Here is a 12,191-nt window from a genome sequence, read left to right on the forward strand (position 1 = left end):
AGGTCACTTCAGGCTCCAAAAAAACACTTTAACATATAGTGACGAGGATTCATTAAATCAAACGGCCAATAAAAACAAGAAGAAGAATGGATGAACGTTAAATTGCCTTTGAGTTCTGCACTAAAAGTTGACAATCAAAACAACAAAAACTTTCTGCGCTGAACAGTAGGCTCGGGCAGTGTCAAGGTATTACAGCACACCAGGGTATTCAGAAATCTCGAAGGTATGATATTCAATACTGTCAAAAATACAGACGCTCCTCTTTCTATTAAACTGAGACTGAGGCTGCAGTTTAATACTACAGGTCACCGAATTCTGGGGGCAGATGAACAAATTATTGTATTATATTATAGAAGCTGTGAGTTTGGTTTACCAGTCAGTAGTGATGGGTATCAAAACCCTGTATTAAGTCGGCCTGTATTATGTTGATCTATCTAACTGCAAGAAAGTAGACGAGTTAGGATGATGATATGATTCTCATAAAAAGGATTCTTATAGTTTAATCACTTGCATAGCTTGGACCTCCTTCCAATCATATCTTCATGGGTTTGCAAATGTTAGATGAAGAAACGTGTTCTTTCAAAAACTAAGGAAGTCAGATTCAAATGAGAGCTATTTGAGGGACTTTGTACATCCTGTAACAGGAAGAACACATATTTCTCAGCTGTATGATTTAAAGGAGGCCTATAAACTGTTGTGTGGTGCATGTGACCTGGAAACCATAAAAAATAGGATTATGTAAAATCTTTACACTTACCAAAGAAGAGAAAAATCAAAATCAGTTCATGATCCATTCTGATTTCACTGCAAAGGAAAAAAACAGTATCAATAAGAAAATTACAAAGACAGCAAATATTAAAGCAAAAATCCACCCTGAAACAAATGATTTGCATACAGGATCCGATTCTATCCAGATTCAGGCAACTTTGATTGTAAACAATACATTTACACCTGTTTCTGGGGTTGTTCAAAAGCATTTTGGGAAATATAGCTTATCACTTGGTTGTCAGTGGGTTCACCAACACACTAAATTACATAACATAAACAAAATAACGCATGCTATCCAATGATCAACAAAATAAACAACACCTGAAGACGATTAGTAATATAAGATATGTAGTGTGAATGCAATTACAAGTTTAAAGACAGAGGCTTTTAAAGGACATAATTTGCTAATGGAATATTTGCTTTAAGATACTTCATTAAGATACTTTATAAAGAATGTTAATATAAGATATAATCACAAGTTTAATATCCAGCATTCCAGCTCATTTTAGGGACCTCTTTGAGAAGCATCCAGTGCTGTGCTCCATTTTAGCGTGCACAAAGCTGAATATACAGATGAGGAGTCTGACAAAGGTCACCTTGATTGTAACCTGATATTAAAGTTTGGTCACTGATAACCAATATAACCAAGATTGATAACTCAAGAACTGATGACCATATTTCACAGTTGGCTGGACAATGAATTGGAGACACTTTTGACTCAAAGGCAGCAAGAATTACCACAAATCCAGTTGTGAGAATATTAGGAAATGTAATGAATGTATATGTATGTAATCAGTCCACAGAGAAAACACATTTTATTATTTATAGGTGTTGTGTTTTTGGGTGGTCCGTCCGTACGTCCAGACCGTCCATCCGTCTGAGCCTCTCAGTGCTGGCTCGGTGGATCCGGTACCTTCTTCCCGACTGCAGCAGGGAGAGAAGGCTGTTGTCCGGGTGGTTGGAATCCTTGTGTTCACATAGCGTTTTTCTCTGGCAGAGGAGTGCTGGCAGGGCGCTTGTGCAGTGAGAGAAAAAAACGCTGCACATAGGTTTTGTTTCTATGACAACAATATCTTAACGCTACGTTAACAGAGGGTTGACTTTACAGCTAACAACAGTCTTACAGCACGTAGGGTGAAAAGCACAACACTTGCCAGAAACATTCAGTTTCCGGCCGATCTGCTCACAACACAGCACAAAAAATCAGAGAGCGCTCTGAGAGAACACGCTGGGTGCAGCTGTCTTTCTCGAGGCGGCCGCATGCTGTCGCATGCGCTCTCTCCTCATTGGGAACAATTGAAAAAATTCCAGTCTGGCGCTCAGAAAAAATATATATGGACACAAGCCCTTAATGATTCTTCTAGCCTTATTCTTGCAGCACCTGGTGTAAATATATTTTAGGCAGGGTAGAGCACCACCTATTGTACGTTCAGCTGAACGAACCACTATTTAAATGGCCTTGCTGCCCTGTTCGGTGCTGTTTCCGTACCAGGCATAGATGTTCCCTGTGAGGAAGCTCTCAATGGTGCAGGAGTAGAAACTCTTCAGGATACCCGGAATTTCCTCAAGCGGCTGAGGTGGAACGGTCTCTGCATGGCTTTTCTCACCACTGAGTTGGTATGCAGCACCCAGGTCAGGCCCTCAGTGATGTGGACACCAAGGCACTTGAAGCTGTCCACCCTCTCCATGAGGACCCAATGATATTAAGGGGTCGTAGTTCCTTTCCTGCTTCTTCCCAAAATCCACTATCAGCTAGTCTTGCTGACGTTCAGGAGTAGGTTGTTGTCATGACACCTGTGGGTCAGGTCCTCGACTTCCTTCAGGTAAGCCTTTTCGTTGTTATCTTCTCTGTTATCTTGTTAGCAAACGTGATGATGGTGTGTGTGTACAGGGAGTACAGCAGGGGCCTCAAAACGCAGCCCTGTGGTGCTCCGGTATTAACAATGAGGGTGGAAGAGGTGTGTCCGCCCACCCTCACCACCTAAAAAATCGTTTTTTAGCCTTAATTTAAGAATGAATTGGGCGATTCCAGATTTCACATGCATGTTGACTGGACAGTATGGGCTTTCCTCCATCTTGTCCATTCTGCCTTTCACTTCCTGCCTCATTCTGAATTTTCCAGCATCGTCAGAATCACATGACTGCAAACAATGTATTGGAGGGAGCAGAGCTACCATTAATATGGTAATAACTTCCATTTAGCTAAAAAATTACACTCCATTTCTTATATTCAATTCCTCCCAAGTATTCACTACTTATATTATATGAGTCTGGACAGACATGGATGTAAACTGCAATTTGACTGGTTGGTGGAGGCATTCCACCGAAGGGGGGTAATTCTAAGAAAAACTATTATAGAGTGAGGAAAAAAAACTGGCATGAATTATATTTCATGTGGATTTCTACAAATGTGGATAATATGCCATTGATAAATAAACTGCCTTTGTGTAAGAATTATAAATTGCTATCCAAAATGTAAAAGTAGGGTTTCCAGCAGAAGTTGATGCAAAAAGATACAGGTACGTTCAGGTACTTTCTCTAATGCAAATTATTGTGAATCCGTGTGTTACAGTTGTACAAGGATTTATCAATGTTATAAGACAAGAGAAGAAATGCACCCAATAGGATCGTCATGATTCTTGTTCCATTTCAAGCCAGTTCAAAGGGCAATGTTTGCAGGGCAGCATTACAAAACCCAAACTTTAAAGCAGAACAGTAAGAAGTGCTAATCTTTTGCACTGTTCCTCCGTGGTTTATAGCTTCACAGTAAAGGGATGATAATTGAGTCTCGAAGCCTGAAGAAGGATTTAGGGTGAATGGCAAATACATGTATGACAAGTTTTTTTTGTCACTATCTTTATTGAAATTTCTGATATACAAACAAGTACAAAACAGGACAACAAGACCAAACAGTATCAGAGAGGAAGGCTATGTCACACACTAAAGAAACATAGGGGGAGATCACATCCCCATCATTACAGCTAAAGTATGTCATTTTGTTATACTACAGACTACCTGTCGTAGACACACAAAACACCAGAAATAAAGTTTACATTGGACATAATTGCTATAGTAAGATAACTGATAAAAATTCATTAAATTTCATGATAGATTATTTGATCTACTTGGGTTTGGTTAACAAAGTCATCTGGCTACATTAATTATGGTTCCATGCATTCTGCCTTTTTGCAGCTTGTTGAAAAACATTATCAGTTACAAAGGCCATCTTTTCCATTGGCTTCTTCATTCTCTCCGTCTCTCTTTGTTTGTTTGTCTTGTTTTCTGGGTCGAATCTTCCACTCCAGTCTGACGTCAGTCAGTAAAGTCTCATTTGCTAGCACCGCACCTAGCTGAGAGGGAATTAAAATACAATTAGAAGACCATTGTCAAAAAACGACACGAGCAATTCGGGAATGTAGCGTCTGACACACTGCACACCAAACATCATTCATTTCAAATGTTATTTTTGCTGATGGAACACAGATTCACTTGAGGGATGCGAGTTATCGGAGTAAACAGTCAAAGCTGTTTTGATTGGTTTTATCCCATCAGGCATCAGGTCATCTGATTTATCAATATATCAGATTTCACGCAGCTCCCTCTAAGCACAAATATCTTAATACAACTTTTTTTTTAGTCCTCCCCAAGACCTGTAAACAAAAAGATTTAAGACCTGATAGAGAGAGATAACATTGGAGGGAGTTTCACCTGTTGAAGGATCTTGGCGTTAGTAGCTGGATCTGAAAGGTCAGCTTTAGTCTGAATCTTCATCCTCACCGCAGTCATCTTCACCTTCAGGGCTGGACAGTCCAACAAACACATGACCACAAACCAAAGAGAGAAATATTATTGCATTGCAAGAAAAAAACAGAAGTATGATTAAGGTTTATATATTTTTTCACCTCCATGGCAGATGAATGGAAGCTTGAAGTCACATCTTACATCATGCCAAAGGTGGTCTACTGACTTCTCAGCCACACAGTGTTCATCACTATTGTTATTTGGCTGTCCATGTTGCCAGTTTGTGAAGGAGGCGCTGGTATTGTCGGACCACCTCCATGGTACTCGGTGCAAGCCAATCCAATAACCATATATAGTTTTTCCTGTCAACACTTGTGTGTTTTCCTGAGCATTCTCGATGAAAGCCAGGTCTGTGTGGTGTGTTCTGCAGTAAGCTTGGGCATCCTCCCATTTCAGTCCGATTTGGATTGCATTAAATGTTTTCTGGCCTTGAGGATTTGTAACTGCAATAGAAAAAAAGACTAAAGCTACTGTTGGAAGATGGCAGTGCTTGTAAACATACAACTCAGTTAAGTAAAAATTAGTATATATAGTTAAGTTGGGGTAGTAATGCAATTTCAGGTGAAAATTCAAAAACTGAACAGTAAAACAACTTAAAATGTCATCATTATTTTCTGGTTTTGGTTCAATTTCTATACAAATTGCCGATTTGAAGACGAAAACAGGAAATCCATGTGGATCTCAGTTTTTTTTTAAATTCACACTAAAAGCAGAAGAAAAAATAATGCATTGAATATACGGACCGACCAACTTAACAGCAGTTGGAAATATTGTTTTTGATGACCTCCTGTCGTTTTAACTCACCTTGCTGTGGTGATGTCAAAGTAGACTATAGGGTGTGTCAATACACTGTGACATCACTGAGGGGTGGGATTACAGGTGCCACATAGCACACTTCTGACCACACCCAAACAGAGGGCAGTTATACACTGCTTTTCAGTCTGCTTTTTAAGTTACTCTTCATATCAATAAATGCAAAATGTGTCTTACCGTCGTAACAAATAAAATACAATGTATAGTGACAGGCCTCATCTTTCCATGTTCCATCAATGTCCATCACCACACAGCTGTGACTCCTTTCAATATTATCTGGCTGACCTGGTTTCCAGTTGTGGTAACCAGTTCTGCTCGTTTCATCAGTCGCTGACCATCTCCAGAAGTTTGAGTCATCACTCAGTCCGATCCAGATATATGAAGGCAAATTAGGTCTGTCCAACCTGCTTATGTCATCCAGGCTTTCAATGGTTGCCAGGTCGGTGTGTTTCACTCTACAGTAATGCTGAGCCTCGGTCCAGTTCATTTTCAAGCCGACATAGTGGTACTCACGAAGGATGGCGTGAGAGCAGGGAGTGAGGCCAAACACTGAGGGATAATGATAGAGGGCTTATTTGGCTGTAAAAAAATTTTGGAACTGTTGATCGGAATCATCTCAAAACGTTTTTTTATTAAGTTTTACAATAAAAAATGTTTAATCTTTACAATCACAAATATTATCATCAGCATCAAATAAACCAACTGGCAAGTAGATGAGTAAGAAAATCATTCATGTGTCCAACATAGAAAAAATATGTAGTTCTAGTTTAACCACATACAGTATTTCATATATTGGAGACACATTTCTTCCAATCATATCTTTATGAGTCTGATATGGGTAACTTTTAGTGACAGAAGTGAAGATAGATTTAAATGAGAGCTGGTTAAGAGTTTCTGTATGCCTTGTAGGTATTAAAAATACTCCTCTGACATTTTCCATTTGCACAAAATGATGAACAATGATGCCCAGATGCCCTTCAGTAAATGATCTCTCTCTTACAGGCCTATATTTCTCAGCTGTATGATTCAAAGGAAGATTGTTAACTGTTGTGTAAAGTGGAAACCAAAAACCATCACCATGAAAGATATTGTAACTCTTACCAGAGAAAACGGAAATCAAAAGCACCGTATAATCCATTTCTGATTTCACTGAAAAGAAAAGAAAAAAAAACAACTTAGAAAATCACTAAAAACATCATTTACAAGGACAGCAGACATTAAAGCAAAAAATCCACCAGAAAACAATCACATACAAGATATGGTACATTTTGAGTAAGCTCGACCATGGTTTCCATTGGACTTGGTCCAATATTTATTAAAATTGTTGCTGTATATATATATATATATATACAGCAACAATTTTAAGCACCAATTTTAATAAATATTGGACCAAGTCGAGCTTACTCAAAATGTACCATATGTTGTATGTGATTGTTTTCTGGTGGATTTTTTGCTTTAATGTCTGCTGTCCTTGCTGTGTATATATATATATATATATCGTATACATAAATCGTAAATAATTAATAAATATAAAAATGGGCGAAACAAATGTAGATGATGCATGTTGAAAAACTGTGGATTCATCAAAATCCCACAACCTCAAACTAAAACAATGTTGTTAATGTTAATAGAAGATATACTCACATGTATAAAATCCAGCATTTAGACTCTTGGCAGCCAATCAGCCAAACTTGGAATCGCTTGTATGGTATTAATGTCTGCTCGCCTCTCTGGTAAGTATCCAGTGCGGTGCTGCATTTTTACATGTGCATGTTTAAATATCCAAATGAGCAATCTGGCAAAGGTCATCTTGATTTGTACTTTATATCACCATGATCTCTGGTCAAAGCTAAACGTTTTCATTTCATAATCTGAGGTTTACAGAAAGCCTGAAATATATATAAATATATTTACTGTATATATATATTATCTAAATTAGTCCATAGTTGATATACAGTATGTGTATCCTCCTGAGAACCAAGGGAAAAAAGTGTCTTACAATTTCTGTTTCAGTGTGATTTCCTATCTATTTGGGCCTAAAAAAACACCTTACAATTTTATTTTTTTTAAATATATTTTTTATTTTAATAATAATCTTAACATGATCATAAAATGTAATACATTAGCCTGAAACTAAATAAAACATACAAGTTAGTTGTGGCCCACAGAGCACGACGACTTTGCTGCTCCCTCTCTGCCTCTGACTCTCATCAGATTCTCCTGCATCTTCTTCCTCTCCTTCTTCATCATCATCTTCACCTATCACAGGCTGATACTCATCCTCCTCATCCTTTTCCTCATCTGAAAGCTCCAAATCTGAATCTCCCTCTACTATCCGGTATAGAATCCTCTCTGCTTCACTTCTTTCTCCTACAACAATGTGCAGTCATTAAATACATTAAAATGGTCCTGGTGTCCACTACAGTTGACATTCATTTAATGCCTGTTATTTCAAAACAGAAATAATGAAACTGTTTTCAGATGTAAAAATATTGTTCTTAACATGTTTATGAACAAGAATATATATAATTATCATGGTAAAAATAGCAATAGATAAATAATATTTGACTTGCCTCTCCTCTTTCCATAAAATGTGGTTGTTGGTATGGCAGCCATCTTGATAGAGGAAAAAAGTAAAGTTCCCAGCATGCAAACCCATCACATGACACATCACTGGAAAGCCCAGGATGTCCCCTACAGAATACTATAGGACTTGGAAGGGTAACTCCAAATACTTAAGAAAGATACAGGTGAACAAAATGTCCATTATAAAGGACATAAATGAATGGGCCGGGTCTCAGGAGGATATATGCCTGGCTGTGGGTTTGGTGCTGGAACAGTTATGGTTGTTGTTGCTATTGTTGTGGCTTTGGCTATGACTATAGTTGAACCTATTGATGCTGCTATGGCTGTAGCTGTGGCTACTGTGGTTACTTTTTACAGCACCTTATAACTACCACAGCCATGCAATCGTGGTGAAACCACACACTCCTGACAGGGTTTCAACCTGTTTGACCAATACACACCACATGAGTTCAGGAACAGCTTCACCACAATTCTGAGCCAACACCTGCTAGTAGTTGGTGTTACACCCATTAAAAACAAATATGTCACAGCCTTGATGATCATAACAGCCACGACCAAAAGTCAGAGCTCAGTCTTCCTCTGGAAATGAGGACCAGAGGGAAAGCAAAAAGTACTGCAACAGAACAGAAAAGCAGTTTAAAAAAGTCAGTTTTATAGAGAGAGAAAAATGCATATATCTTTATTGATGTAGCTGAACACAATACAACAGGATTACTAAACATCAAAACAACAAACAATGAAAAAAGTACTGCCGCTTTTCAGCTGGCATATATTTGAATATGCAAATGAGGAATTTGACAAAGGTCACCTTGACTGGCACCTGATGTTAGTTTGGTCATTGATAACTAGAGTGTATTGTCTCTTTTTGTAGTCTGAGGTCAGAGGCCTATTATTTAAAGCAATATTCAATTTTAACTTTTAACTTTTTTAACTTGCACCATATTTTTTACAATCCTCCTAAAATATTTGTACAAATCCAGTTGTGAGAATTAGGAATTAGGAATTAGGAAGTGTCATGAATGTTGATGTATGTAATCAGTCCACAGAGAAAATCTACCTATACAAATGACCTTGACAAAGACGTTTTTGGACACACACTAAAGAAACATAGGGGGAGATCACATCCCCATCATTACAGCTTAAGTATGTCATTTTGTTATACTACAGACTACCTGTCGTAGAGACACAAAACACCAGAAATAAAGTTTACATTAGACATGATTGCTACAGCAAGATAACTGATAAATGAGGTGCCCTGAATTTGTGAAAACAGATGAGGATGGCATTACCTGTCATACACCAAGACACCTGTGAGTGTTTCATTGAGCCTATACCATGATCACTCACCACAGATAAAAGACTAAATCATCATCCTCTTTCTTTAGGTGTGTTGTGCTCATCTTGGTTTAAAGAGTAACTTAACGACCCTTGAAAATCATGTCTTTGCTGACCTTCAGTGGTCTTCCTGAAAGAGGCTTGACACTTTCAACCAGAGAGGGTAGTAAAACACTGTTTTTCAGCCTGGTGTTAAGTTACTCTTACAATGTGCGTGTAATTCTTCACAGGAGCGCCATATCATGTAGTATTTGTTGGCTGTGCATTGGGTCTTGTATGCAGATAAAGCACACTGAATGAAGATTTCCAGCATGTTTTCTTTTACAGTATATTTCATGATAGATTATTTGATCTACAGTAAGATAACTGATAACAATTCATAAAAAATCATTAAATTTCATGATAGATTATTTGATCTACTTGGGTTTGGTTAACAAAGTCATCTGGCTACATTAATTATGGTTCCATGCATTCTGCCTTTTTGCAGCTGGTTGAAAAACATTATCAGTTACAAAGGCCATCTTTTCCATTGGCTTCATCATTCTCTCCGTCTCTCTTTGTTTGTTTGTCTTGTTGTTGTCTGGGTCGAATCTTCCACTCCAGTCTGACGTCAGTCAGTAAAGTCTCATTTGCTAGCACTGCACCTAGCTGAGAGGGAATTAAAATACAATTAGAAGACCATTGTCAAAAAACGACACAAGCAATTCGGGAATGTAGCATCTGACACACTGCACACCAAACATCATTCATTTCAAATGTTATTTTTGCTGATGGAACACAGATTCACTTTTTTAGTCCTCCCCAAGACCTGTAAACAAAAAAGTTCCTCTTTAAGACCTGATGGAGAGAGATAACATTGGAGGGAGTTTCACCTGTTGAAGGATCTTGGCGTTAGTAGCTGGATCTGAAAGGTCAGCTTTAGTCTGAATCTTCATCCTCACCACAGTCCTCTTCTTTAGGGCTGGACAGTCCAACAAACACATGACCACAAACCAAAGAGAGAAATATTATTGCATTGCAAGAAAAGAACAGAAAAGTTTTTATGATTAGGATTTATATATTTTTTCACCTGCATGGCAGATGAATGGAAGCTTAAAGTCACATTTTACATCATGCCAAAGGTGGTCTACTGACTTCTCAGCAGCACAGTATTCACCACCAACGTTATTTGGCTGTCCATACAGCCAGTTTGTGAAGGAGACGCTGGTATTGTCGGACCACCTCCATGGTACTCGGTACAAGCCAATCCACACAACACGTGCTGACGTTACTAACACTTCTGTGTTTTCCTGAGCATTCTCGATCATAGCCAGGTCTGTGTGGTGTGTTCTGCAGTAAGCTCGGGCATCCTCCCATTTCATTTTGATGTCGATTACAGTGTATGTTTTCTGGCATGGAGGATTTGTAGCTACAGTGGAAAATAGAGTAAAGCTGGTGTTAGAAGATGCTAGTGTTTAGAGATGAGTAGATATGGATCAGAGCTACTTCTTTTGACGCGTCAGACCACGTCAGAAATCAAAAGTGTTTATAGTTGTTCCGAATGGCTAATTCAAAGGTAGGGTAACAACTTGTTTTTTTGCCTTTATTGTTATACCTATATTATCTGCCCTTACTGCATCTCTACAAAAAACACTGTCATTGGCTATGCTTCCTTTAGGTAGACTGATATATTGATTACGCAGGATAACATGTTTTGCTGATTGAACTGCGGTCAAGTGGTGAACATTCAACGAAGTGTATGTGTGTGTGTGATGAATGAAGTAAAGTGTGTGTTGACCGAAGTGCGTTTTGACTGAGTGAGTGAAGTCCATTTAATTTTCTCAAAAACTGAACAGTAAAAAAAACTTAAAATTTCATTATTATTTTCTGGTTTTGGTTCAATTTCTATACAAATTGCCGATTTGAAGACGAAAACAGGAAATCCATGTGGATCTCAGTTTTTTTAATTCACACTAAAAGCAGAAGAAAAAATAATGCATTGTATATACGGACCGACCAACTTAACAGCAGTTGGAAATATTGTTTTTGATGACCTCCTGTCGTTTTAACTTCGCACCTTGCTGTGGTGATGTCGAGGTAGACTATGGGGTGTGTAAGTGCACTGTGACATCACTGAGGGGTGGGATTACAGGTGCCACATAGCACACTTCTGACCACACCCAAACAGAGGGCAGTTATACACTGCTTTTCAGTCTGGTTTTAAGTTACTCTTTATATCAATAAATGCAAAATGTGTCTTACCGTTGTAACAAACAAATTCTATTGTTTGGTGACAGCTTTCATCTTTCCATGTTCCATCAATGTCCATCACCACACAGATCTGAACACTTCCAATATTATTTGGCTGACCTGGTTGCCAGTTGTGGTAACTAGTTCTGCTCGTTTCACCAGTCGCTGACCATCTCCAGGAGACTGTGTCATTGCCCATGACTCCCTTCCAGGACTTTGGGTCATCACTCAGTCCGATCCAGAAATATGAAGGCAAATTAGGTCTGTCCAACCTGCTTATGTCATCCATGCTTTCAATGGTTGCCAGGTCCGTGTGTTTCACTCTACAGTAATGCTGAGCCTCGGTCCAGTTCATTTTCAAGCTGACACGGTGGTACTCGCGAAGGATGGTGTGAGAGCAGGGAGTGAGGCCAAACACTGAGGGTTAATTTGGAGATGTTGATTTAAATCATTTCAAAAGGCTTTTTTAAAGTTTTATAATAAAAAATGTCCAATCTTAAGAGGCGATATTAGAGGGAGAAAGAATCACAAATAGATTCTTTGAGAATCAGACCATATCAGTGTTTGTACATGTTTTAGCCTATTTACTAAAAATCACATACATTTTAAATTACCCACCAAGCCAAGACATTTTTTAAAGATACTGTAACTCTTACCAG

The sequence above is a fragment of the Enoplosus armatus genome, chromosome 9, assembly GCF_043641665.1.
Source record: "Enoplosus armatus isolate fEnoArm2 chromosome 9, fEnoArm2.hap1, whole genome shotgun sequence".
Lineage (NCBI taxonomy): Eukaryota > Metazoa > Chordata > Actinopteri > Centrarchiformes > Enoplosidae > Enoplosus > Enoplosus armatus.